The following is a 12,221-nucleotide window of genomic DNA, read 5'->3' on the forward strand; positions in this document are numbered from 1 at the left end:
GTCAGAAACATTCTTCCCTCTCTTCTTTAAATTATTTTTCTCATGCTTTAAGTCTCACCTTAAATATCCACTCTTCAGAGAGGCCTTCCTTGACCATGTTATCTAGAGTAGGATTCTTCTCCCAATCCCTAATATTTTACCTCAGCGCCTTGCATTTCTTTTTTCTTTTAATTTTTATTGGAGTATAGTTGCTTTACAATGTTGTGTTACTTTCTTGCTGTACAGCAAAGTGAATCAGTCATATGTATACATATATCCACTCTTTTTTAGATTTCCTTCCCATTTAGGTCCTTACGTTTCTTTTAGAGTAATTATTGCTATTTGTAATTTTTTAACCTACTTCCTCACTCAAGAATGGAAGGTCCACAACTGCAAGGACTGCACCTATTGTGCTCTTATCTCCAGTGATTAGTATTAAGAAGAGTTCACATTTATCAATTGCTTACAATATGTTTGACACTGTTCTGACACTCACAACAATACAATGAGTTGTTAATGTCCCCGTTTTGCAGAAGAGGAACTTGAAGTACAGAGAAGTTTAGTAACTTGCCCAAGATCACACAGCTAGTAAGCTATTGGATTGGGATTCAAACCCAAGCAGTCTGATTCCAGAGACCAAACACATAAGCACTACCCCATACCTGCCTCCTTGACAGATGGCTGAAAAATATTAATATTTGTTAACCAAGTAAAGGAGTATCTTCCTTTAAGGGTCATCGCTGTGGACAAGTGTCCCACTGGGATGCACTATAAAGGAAATATAGTATTAACACAAGTCACAAGTCTTCTTTAGTCAAAAGAGGAAAAGGTCCATCCACCAAAACAATAGCAACACAAAAATCACAAAACAAGCAATTTTATTTTTCCTGTTTCTTTCCACTTCTTCACAAAAACAAAAAAGTTATTGAGTAAAAATTATAATTTTCCAAAAATTAAATTTTTTTTTCTTGCAACTTTCAAACTTCCAGTGGACTTAACCTTTCCTTTGGGTAGCACTCAGAGGGAACACTAAGAAAAGAGGAGACAGCCCTTTGACTCTACCATTTTCCAATATTTCCCTCCACCCAGGCATACAACCCTTTCATGAACTCTCCTTTCCCCTCCCCACTACATCCCTGTATTAAAACCTGATAGGAAAGATCTGCTCTTACCTACCTCACTTTTACATGAAAATATATTTCACATGGATCCAAGATTTAATTGTGAAAATGAAACAATGGAAATACTAGACAAAATATTTTAAAAATTTTTATAATCTTGCAGAAAGAAAAATATTTCTAAACAGGACAAAAATCTAGAGATAGCAACAGGCTCAACAAATTTTAGTAGCTAAAAATTTTTAATTTTTGTTTGGCAAAACAAGTAAACAAAAATAAAAACAGGGTTAAAAAACTTAACAACAAACTGGCCAAAAACATTGTCAACATGAATGACAAAGGAATAATTTCCAAAATGTACAAAGAGAATTGCATGATCAGCAAGAAAAAGATGACAAATTTGACAAGAAAATGAACAATTAGAGAAGAAATACAAATGGTCAATAAACATAAAATATGCTCAATTTCACTAAAAAGAAATGTAGATTAAAACAACAATGCATTGTTTTGTTTAGGACATTGGCAAAGGTTTAATAGATTAATAATACTTTCTGTTGGTAAAGGGGTACGTAAACAGGCATTTTTATTCATTGCCAGCAGAAATAAAAACTTCCACTAACTTTGGGAGGGTTATTTGAAAATATCTAGTGATTTTTGTTTTCTTTTTTTGGCTGCATTGGGTCTTCATTGCTGCATGCGGGCTTTCTCTAGTTGCGTGAGCAGGGACTACTCTTCATTGCAGTGCGCAGGCTTCTAATTGCAGTGGCTTCTCTTGTTGTGGAGCAGGGTCTCTAGGCGTGCGGGCTCTAGAGTGCAGGCTCAGTAGTTGTGGCCCACGGGCTTAGTTGTTCCATGGCATGTGGGATCTTCCCGGACCAGGGCTCAAACCTGTGTCCCCTCCATTGGCAGGCAGATTCTTAACCACTGCACCACCAGGGAAGCCCTCTAATGAATTTTTAAAGCTTGAACCCTTTTACCCAGAGATTCTGCTTCTGGTAATCTTTCCTACAAAAATACTTAGGCAAGTTTTCCAAATTTGAGAGAGACATAAACCTACAGATTCAAGAAGCTAAGTGAACCCCAAACAGGGTAACTCAAAGAAATTCAAACAAAGACACATCATAATCAAACTTCTGAAACCTAAAGAAAAAACAAAACAAAAACCTTGAAAGCAGCAAGAGAGAAATGACACCTTTCTAACAGAGCAAAATTTTGTTGAATGACAATAGATTTCTTATCAGAAACCATGCAGGCCAGAAGAAGGTGACAATATTTTCCCAGTACTGAAAAAAGAGAGCTGTCAGCTCAGAATTCTATATCCAAGTAAAATATCCTTCAGGAGTGAAGGGGAAATCAAGTCATTCTTGGATGCCCCCCTTAAAAGAATAGAAAGTTTACAAAGTAGGAAAAATAGTAATAGAAGGAATCTTGTAACATCAGGGAGAAAGAACAGTGAAAAGAGTAAAAATACAGGTAGATACAACACACTCCTGCTGATGCTGCTTTCTCAATTATGTCTGACAGTTATAGCAAAATGTATAACTGTCTGATATGGTTCTTAATGTATGTAGAGGAAATGTTTAAAACAATAATATAGATGTAGGAGAGTAAAGGGAGGAAAAGTTTCTAGACTTCCTCAAACTGATAAAATGTCAACTCCAGTAGATTGTGATATGTTGTGTATATATAATGTAACACCTAGAATATGCACTAAAAAAGCTATATACAACTCAACATCAAAAACACAAACACTCTGATTAAAAAATGGACAGAAGACCGGAGTAGACATTCTTCCAAAGGGGAAATGCAGATACCCAAGAGGTACATGAAAAGATGCTCAACACTGCTAATCATCAGGGAAATGCATAATAAATCAAAACTACAATGAGATACCACCTCACACCTGTCAGAATGGCTATCATCAAAAAGACAACACATAGGGCTTCCCTGGTGCGCAGTGGTTGAGAGTCTGCCTGCCGATGCAGGGGACACGGGTTCGTGCCCTGGTCCGGGAAGATCCCACGTGCCACAGAATGGCTGGGCCCGTGAGCCATGGCCACTGAGCCTGTGTGTCTGGAGACTATGCTCTGCAACGGGAGAGGCCACAACAGTGAGAGGCCCCCGTACTGAAAAACAAAAAAAAAAAAACACATAACAAGCGTTTCTGAGGATGCTGAGGAAAGGGAACCCTAGTACACTGTTGGTGGGAATGTAAATTGGTGCAGCCACTGTGGAAAACAATATAAAGGTTTCTCAAAAAACTAAAAATAGAACTAACATATGACTCAGCAATTCCACTCCTGGGTATATATCTATTTAAAAAATAAAAACACTAACTCAAAAAGATACATGCAAATCTAAATTGGAAAAGAAGAAGTAAAGCTGTCACTGTTTGCAGATGACATGATACTATACAGAGAGAATCCTAAAGATGCCACCAGAAAACTACTAGAGCTAGTCAATGAATTTGGTAAAGTTGCAGGATACAAAATTAATGCACAGAAATCTCTTGTATTCCTATACATTAATGATGAAAAATCTGAAAGAGAAATTAAGGAAACACTCCCATTTACCATTGCAGCAAAAAGAATAAAATACCTAGGAATAAACCTACCTAAGGAGACAAAAGACCTGTATGCAGAAAACTATAAGACACTGATGAAAGAAATTAAAGATGATACCAACAGATGGAGAGATATACCATGTTCTTGGATTGGAAGAATCAACATTGTGAAAATGCCTTTACTACCCAAAGCAATCTACAGATTCAATGCAATCCCTATCAAACTACCAATGGCATTTTTCACAGAACTAGAACAAAAAGTTACACAATTTGTATGGAAGCACAAAAGACCCTGAATAGCCAAAGCAATCTTGAGAAAGAAAAACGGAGCTGGAGGAATCAGGCTCCCTGATTTCAGACTATACTACAAAGCTACAGTAATCAAGACAGTATGATACTGGCACAGAAACAGAAATATAGATGAATGGAACAGGATAGAAAGCCCAGAGATAAGCCCACACACATATGGTCACCTTACTTTTGATAAAGGAGGCAAGAATATACAATGGAGAAAAGACAGCCTCTTCAATAAGTGGTGCTGGGAAAACTGGACAGCTACATGGAAAAGAATGAAATTAGAACACTCCCTACCACCATAGACAAAAATAAACTCAAAATGGATTAAAGACCTAAGTGTAAGGCCAGACACTATAAAACTCTTAGAAGAAAACATAGGCAGGACACTCTATGACATAAATCACAGCAAGATCCTTTTTGACCCACCTCCTAGAGAAATGGAAATAAAAACAAAAATAAACAAATGGGACCTAATGAAACTTCAAAGCTTTTGTACTGCAAAGGAAACCATAAACAAGATGAAAAGACAACCCTCAGAATGGGAGAAAATATTTGCAGATGAAGCAACTGACAAAGGATTAATCTCCAAAATTTACAAGCAGCTCATGCAGCTCAATATCAAAAAGAAGTCAACCCAAACCAAAAATGGGCAGAAGACCTAAATAGATATTTCTCCAGAGGAGATATATAGACTGCCAACAATGCCAACAAACACATGAAAGGATGCTCAACAGCACTAATCATTAGAGAAATGCAAATCAAAACTACAATGAGGTATCACCTCACACATCAGAAAGGCCATCTTCAAAAAATCTACATACAATAAATGCTGAAGCAGGTGTGGAGAAAAGGGAACCCTCTTGCACTGTTGGTGGGAATGTAAATTGATACAGCCACTATGGAGAACAGTATGGAGGTTCCTTAAAAAACTAAAAAGAGAACTATCATTTGACCCAGAAATCCCACTACTGGGCATATACCCTGAGAAAACCATAATTCAAAAAGAGTCAGGTACCACAATGTTCATTGCAGCTCTATTTACAATAGCCAGGACATGGAAGCAACCTACATGTCCATGGACAGATGAATGGATTAAGAACATGTGGCACATATATACAATGGAATATTACTCAGCCATAAAAAGAAATGAAATTGAGATATTTGTAGTGAGGTGGATGGACCTAGAGTCTGTCATACAGAGTGAAGTAAGTCAGAAAGAGAAAAACAAATACCGTATGCTAACACACATATATATATGGAATCTAAAAAAAAAAAAAAGGTTATAAAGAACCTAGCAGCAGGACGGGAATAAAGACGCAAACCTACTAGAAAATGGACTTGAGGACACGGGGAGGGGGAAGGGTAAGCTGGGATGAAGTGAGAGAGTGGCATGGATGTATATACACTACCAAATATAAAATCGATAGCTAGTGGGAAGCAGCCGCATAGCACAGTGAGATCAGCTCGGTGCTCTGTGACCACCTAGAGGGGTGGGACAGGGAGGGTGGGAGGGAGGGAGACGCAAGAGGGAAGAGATATGGGAACATATGTATATGTATAACTGATTCACTTTGTTATCAAGCAGAAACTAACACACCATTGTAAAGCAATTATACTCCAATAAAGATGTTTTAAAAAAAGACTTGCATACTGAAAACCACAAAACATCACTGAGAGAAATTAAAGACCTAAATAAATGTAAAGACATCCCATGTTCTTTGGTTGAAATACTTAATATTGTTAAGATGGCAATTCTCCTCAAATTGATCTACAGAATCAATGCAATCCCTATCAAAATCTGTATAGCAAAGAGTTAACATAGCAGGCCTGAGAATGCTATCAATTGAAAATCCTGCTGGCAAGTTTGGCCCTTGGCTAGGATCTGGGAACTTGAATTTGGGGAGGGTTCCCACCACCCTAACTGATAAGAATAGCTCACTGTACTTTAACTGTTTGTGCAAACAACATGGTTTCTGATGAACACCAGCTTTCCTCCTAGGACTCTGGACTTTTGGTATGTGCTATATAGGCAGAGGGTGCCTGCATGACTGAGTCTCTAATGAGATTCCTTCACAAAACAACATTTCACACATGTTGTCACAACTCTTTACTGGGAAAAGTTATGCTAAGTGAAGGAAAGCAGTTACAAAAGACCACATATTGTATGATTCCACATATTAAATGTTCAAAATAGGCAAATCTATAGAAACAGAAAGTAGAATAGTGGCTGTCTAAGGCTGATGAGGTATAGGGTTGGGGGAGCTGAGGTGTGATAGGTAAAGGGTATGAGGTTTCTTTTTTTTTGGTGATGAAAATGTTCTAAAATTTAGTATGATGATGTTTTCACAACTCTGTGAGTATACTAAAAATCATTGAATTGTACACGTTAGGTGAATTACATGGTATTTGTATTACATTTCAATAAAGCTGTTATAAAAAATAACAGTAGCTAATAAAATATATTGTTCTTCTAAAAATATTCTGTTGAAGAGTGGCAAGGGAAAAACTCAGTGGAACCAGTTAGGAAGGTATTGAAGTAAGCCAGGCAGTTTGGACCAACATGATCCAGTATTCTTGGCCGTGGCCAGGAACTTCTGTATGGTTCTGGGCATAGCAATTCTTGAACAGCCATTACCAATGATTGTCTTTCTTTTCTTTCTGAGATAGAATTGACATATAACATTATATTAGTTTCAGGTGTACACACTAATTTTCAGTTACGTAGATATCCTTAAGCACTTACTAATATAGACCAACCTAGTACTATTTCTTGCAGGGTAAATGAAAATGAGTAAAACAGTCATTCTCCTCAAGCATTTCTGTATTTGGAAAGCATTTCTGTATTTGGAAAAAGCTCCTAATGAAATAACTATAACGCAAGGCAGAGTGTGATAAGCCCCAAAGCAAAGTGAATATAAAACTGAGAAGGACTTCAGAGGACACATGCTGAGTGATTATTTTAACACCATCACTATTGTCATAATCACTCTGACATCACCAAAAGTGATTACTGATTACTGAGTGGCTAAGTACATGAGGCCCTGTTAGGTTCTCTACAGAGTTGGACAGTCACTGCTTTCCTTGAACCTATACACATCTTTATGACAGGGCCATTAAGGAAATATATCAATAAATATAATATACACAAACATGCAGTTTTTAGGATGGCAGGAAGGACTCACCAATTTCCCTTTGAATTTGAGGAACGCCTTGGCAAAGTGGGCTTGTGTATGGGGGTGATATTTGTATTGTGTGCAAACACGTTTTCCAAGCAGCTGCGACCTCCTAGTGGCCACAGGAACTCATTACCCCCATTGCCATCTTGATTTGAAAGAGACAGGCACAGAAGGTCTAACCCTGATAGCCCCACGGGGCCACACTACACCGCAAAGCTGAAGACTAGGGCAGTCTTTATCCTATTTTAGGGTAGTCTTCATCCTATTTTAATGATCCTTAAGTGTGCTTGTTGGGGGAGGTGGGGACCCGCTACAAGGGCTGTGAGGGAACCTGAGAGGCCTCGTGCTCCCAGATCCCCTTCCTCTCCTCCACGGTCTTTGTTTAAAACATTCACTCGCTGATAATGATACAATCTGGAGGGAAGCGTAAAAACTCTGTCATCAGTTAATAATTGAAGTATTTAAATATTTAAGTATTTAAATATTTAAGTATTTTTTTGTCAGATGTTCGAGACAAGTTTGTGGGTTTGACAGGAAAAAAATATCCGATTAACAGCCAAGTTCCCTCAGCAACATCTCCAGCTCTGACACAGGATATAATTATATATTTATATGTTTATATATATAAGGTAAAAGGCTCTTTTAATACCTAGAAAAATATGTTGTACCTTTAACAAGCCACAGAGGGATTGGAATAATGCTATACATTGGATAAGAGCTCCCCACCAATCAGAAACGGAAAAAAAACAAAACAAAGAAAACAAATACACACGGAAGAGGGGCTGGGGGTTGGGGGGTGGGTACTAACCGCCTCAGAATAATCTCCTCAGTATAACCGCCTTCAGAAAAAACAGCCTCCGGAAAAGCGATCTCCCAGGCCGGAGGTTGGACCCCACCATTCTCACCAGCAGGGGGAGATAACGGAGCAGCACTTGGTTCAGTCAGACCTGAAGCCACCAGATGGGGCCAAAAGATCAGAGTAGATACCCTCGATACTTTTCTTCTCAGGGAATTTCTCTTCTGCATCTTCGGACCCGAGAAGAAAGAAAAGACCTACTAATCTCTGCTCACACACACAGACACCCACCTCCAAGATGATGGTAGTGGCCAGTGCCAGACCACCAACCAAATGGCCTCTCTGCTCCAGCTACCCATTCATAAAATCAGAATCGAAATAGTACCCATTTCAGAAGATTGCGTGAGAATTAAATGAGTTAATGCATACAAAACACAGTACCAAACAAATTATCAGGCCCCATTCCAGACCTGCAGAACTAGAAACTCTGGGTCGGGGCCCAACTATCTGTTTTTAGGTTTTGGTTTTTTTAACACTTTATTTACATTTATTGGTTTATATCTCCAAAACAGCCAAAAAGAAGGGATGTACAGGGCAAAGTATGGGGTGGGGATAGGTGTACGCAGAACTTTCATGTCCCTTTCAGGTACATTACCCTCTTGATCCTGGGAGCTCCCCAACTGTTTTAACAAGCCCTTCAGGTGATTCTGATGCACGCTGAAGTGTAAGAATTATTGCTCAAAGAAGAAGGCTTCCCCCTCAAATAGCTAACCAAGGTTTTTGTCATTATTACAGATTCCATGATTATGTGGCTTCTGACTTGTTTCCTGCCTGAAATTCCAAAGCCATCATTTGTTTCTTGAGCCCACCTGTGTGCCCAGTAGTGTGGTAGATACAATGAAAGAGACAGAAAACCTGCCCTCCAGGCTTTCAATGTAGGTTACCCAGGAATAGGGAAAGTTAATTAACTCTAGGAGGCCAGACCTAGTCAATGTTAGATAAATTATACAGATGATAAACAAATGTTCTAGGAAATCACAGGAAGGAAATTTCACAATTATAAGAGGGAGGGGCCTGACTAGAAATGGCCACTGCCAAGCCAAGCCCACCCCTCAAAAATAGCTGTAAGTCATTTTCTACAAGGCAATAGAACAGACCTTAGCTGCCTAATTTAGTCCCTACCATATCTGAGGAAATTCCACCATATCTGAGTCTGCTTTCCTTTAACAGCTGCCCTCTGAAATTTAAAAAATGAGAATGTTTATAGCTTTTAAAGAGTCTTTTATTTTCTCCCTCCACTGCTTCAATCACATAGGAAAAGACAGACAGATATGCACAGTACAGACATAATATAAATACTTGACAGAAGTAATTATGCAGCACCATTGCCGAGATGTTCAGAATAGCTATCTAATTTTTCACTTTAGTGTGGTTGCATGAAGCTACTCTAAATGACATTGTGTATTCTCATGGCTGGAAAACAGTTCAGGAGAAAAAGAAGTGGAGTTCCCATTTGTATTGGTCCACAATAAATAATGTCTGATAATCATTAGCATCATGGCCCATTTACCAAATGGTCACTGTGTCATCACATAAACTAAATTAGGTAGGCTAAATCTGAGTCTGGAAGATCCTTAGTGGGACTAACAGGCAGAAAGTGATTTCATGTAGGCTGATCATTCAACTCATTTAAATTTCATTTTGCCATTATTCATAATAATTACATTACAGACACAGGTCCCATTTTTATTATCTTAATAGCTCTTTCAAACCAAATGCAAACTGAAAGCATATTTAAAGTGCTGACTTGTATAATTATTCACAAGTTTGTGTGGAAGAGATGTTTGGGTAGAATAAACAAGGTTAGAAAACAGATGGTGATTAGAGGAAAAAATGATAACCAAAGCTTCTGTGTGTAACATCTCTGTGTTTGGCTCTTAAAGGTTAACCTAAGTGCATACTACTTCACACATACTCACACACTAACATAGCATATTCCTTCTTTTTATTTATTTATTTATCTGTTTGTTTGTTTGTTCTTGGCTGCATTGGGTCTTCGTTGCGGCACACGGGCTTTCTCTGGTTGCAGCAAGCAGGGGCTACTCTTCATTGTGGTGCACGGACTTCTCATTACGGTGGCTTCTCTTGTTGCGGAGCACAGGCTCCAGGCGTGCGGGCTTCAGTAGTCGTGGCACGTGGGCTCAGTAGTTGTGGCTCACAGGCTCTAGAGTGCAGGCTCAGTAGTTGTGGCGCACGGGCTTACTTGCTCTGTGGCATGTGGGATCTTCCCAGACCAGGGCTCGAACCCGTGTCCCCTGCATTAGCAGGTGGATTTTTGACCACTGCGCGACCAGGGAAGCCCCCATATTCCTTCTTTTAACTCTTTGGATATCCCTTCTCCCCCATCTATCCCCATCTCTAGTCAGTACAGGCCAGTCTGAGAGCTTCAGCAGGAGAAAGAAGAGGCAGTGGATACACTGTAACCTATGACTAAACCTCCTTACATTTCATTATTGGTTTCCCATCCAATTCAAATGCTGCTCTTGTTTGCTCCTGGTTAGCCTCCAAGATGACAGGATTGGGGTGCCAAGGGACAGGCCTCTAATCATCCATAATAGTTCTCTCTTTGTCAGTTAGGGGATATGGTAAGACATTTTCCAGGCCAGGATCACAGTTGTTTCCTTCTGGGCTGGGAGACAGAGTTTTTCGGTTTTTTGGTGGTTGTTGTCTATTTGTTTTTATCTTAGGGGTATACGTTCTTGTGATTGAAGAATAAATAAACATTTTCTTTATTTGCTTCTTATTCCACAGACATGAGCCAGACACAGGAGCTCCAACTTTTTCTTTAATCATCAAAAGTTCCCCTTGACAAATGGGTGGTATAGGAAAAGCAGGTCCTGTATTATGGATTCTAACACATCACCACTGACAAAGCCTCCCTCCTTGACCCAAACTTATTTTTAAATAAAAATTGTATATATTTAAGGTGTACAACATGATGATTTGATATAGTCAGGCTCCTCTGAGCTGCCTTCTCAACTAGGCCTCAACCTTGGCCTTATAAGAACTACAACTTTCAGCACAATTCCATCCACTCCCTACATTAAGAGACTTGAACAAACACCAGCATAATTTCTGTCACCTCAAGGCCATGTCCCTAGGATGATGACCCCAGCCTCTTTAAAATGCCTGCCTGAGAAAGTTCAAAAGTGCCAAAAGAATTTATTGTTTATTCCAGCCAAAACCTGACTATAGCCCCCTGACCTCCCTTTTCTCAGAACATTTACTTTAGAAAACTTGTGATTGTAAATCCTTTCTCTGTCCTTTTGAGATGTATCTTCTACAACCCAGGAAAATCTTTCTCAGAGACCTGGGAGTCATCCCTTTGAAACGTAATCATCAAGAAAGATAGGGCCCCTATCTCTCAGTCTCTATGAAAGGGTAGGAACCTGACTTTGTTAGGTTAGCAAACACAGTTAGTTAGTACCAGTTAGCAAACACGGATGCCTTGATCACATTGATCAACCTCCCACCCCAAAAATTTCCCTCAGCACTTTTCCTTTAGCATTCCCCAGCATTTAAAAAGCCTTTTGTTTCAGTGGAGTTGAGTTCTGTTCATCTGAAGTAAGGGCTTCAATAGCCTGAATAAAATAGGTCTTGCCACCTTTAACAAAGGTCCAGCTCTGTTTGTCTCTGACGCCATGAATTGACAAGGTCAAAATTGTACAGGAGGGTTAAGACATGTAATTTTAGGGTAACAGATAAAAGAAGAAATGGAAGTAGAACCAAGGATATGAAACTCTATGATTTAGGTGGTAATCTCAACTGATTTTTAATTCAGATACAGTTATTCACACGAGGTTAACGTGAAGGCAGGTGAAGAAAGGACAAGGAGAAAACAAGATGAGACTTGGGCACAATGAGAGCATTTGGTTATGGGCTAATATTTCCAAACTGGGGCTAAACTGAAGGCATCTCAAAGTGTAATGGATAATGCTTTAAGGAATACTGTAACCAGCCATCTAGCACTGACCATAATGTAAAAGAATAAGTGGGGCTCAGGTCTTTTCATGATTTGAGGAGTCTGTGAAAGGCTGACCCTGACCTAAGTGGATTGGCTTTTGGGAGGGCTAATTATGTCTCATGATAAAGGTTAAAGCTTGCTGGACCACTTAGACACCCAGAATCCTAAGGATAGAGCCCCTGTGTTTGTGCTGTCACTGGTCTCTACAGAAAGAATGATATCATGAAGTAGAAGTTCTGGTACCAACTGGCAGTCAAGGCTTTAGGGT

This window comes from Pseudorca crassidens, chromosome X (assembly GCF_039906515.1).
Source record: "Pseudorca crassidens isolate mPseCra1 chromosome X, mPseCra1.hap1, whole genome shotgun sequence".
NCBI classification, from domain to species: Eukaryota; Metazoa; Chordata; class Mammalia; order Artiodactyla; family Delphinidae; genus Pseudorca; species Pseudorca crassidens.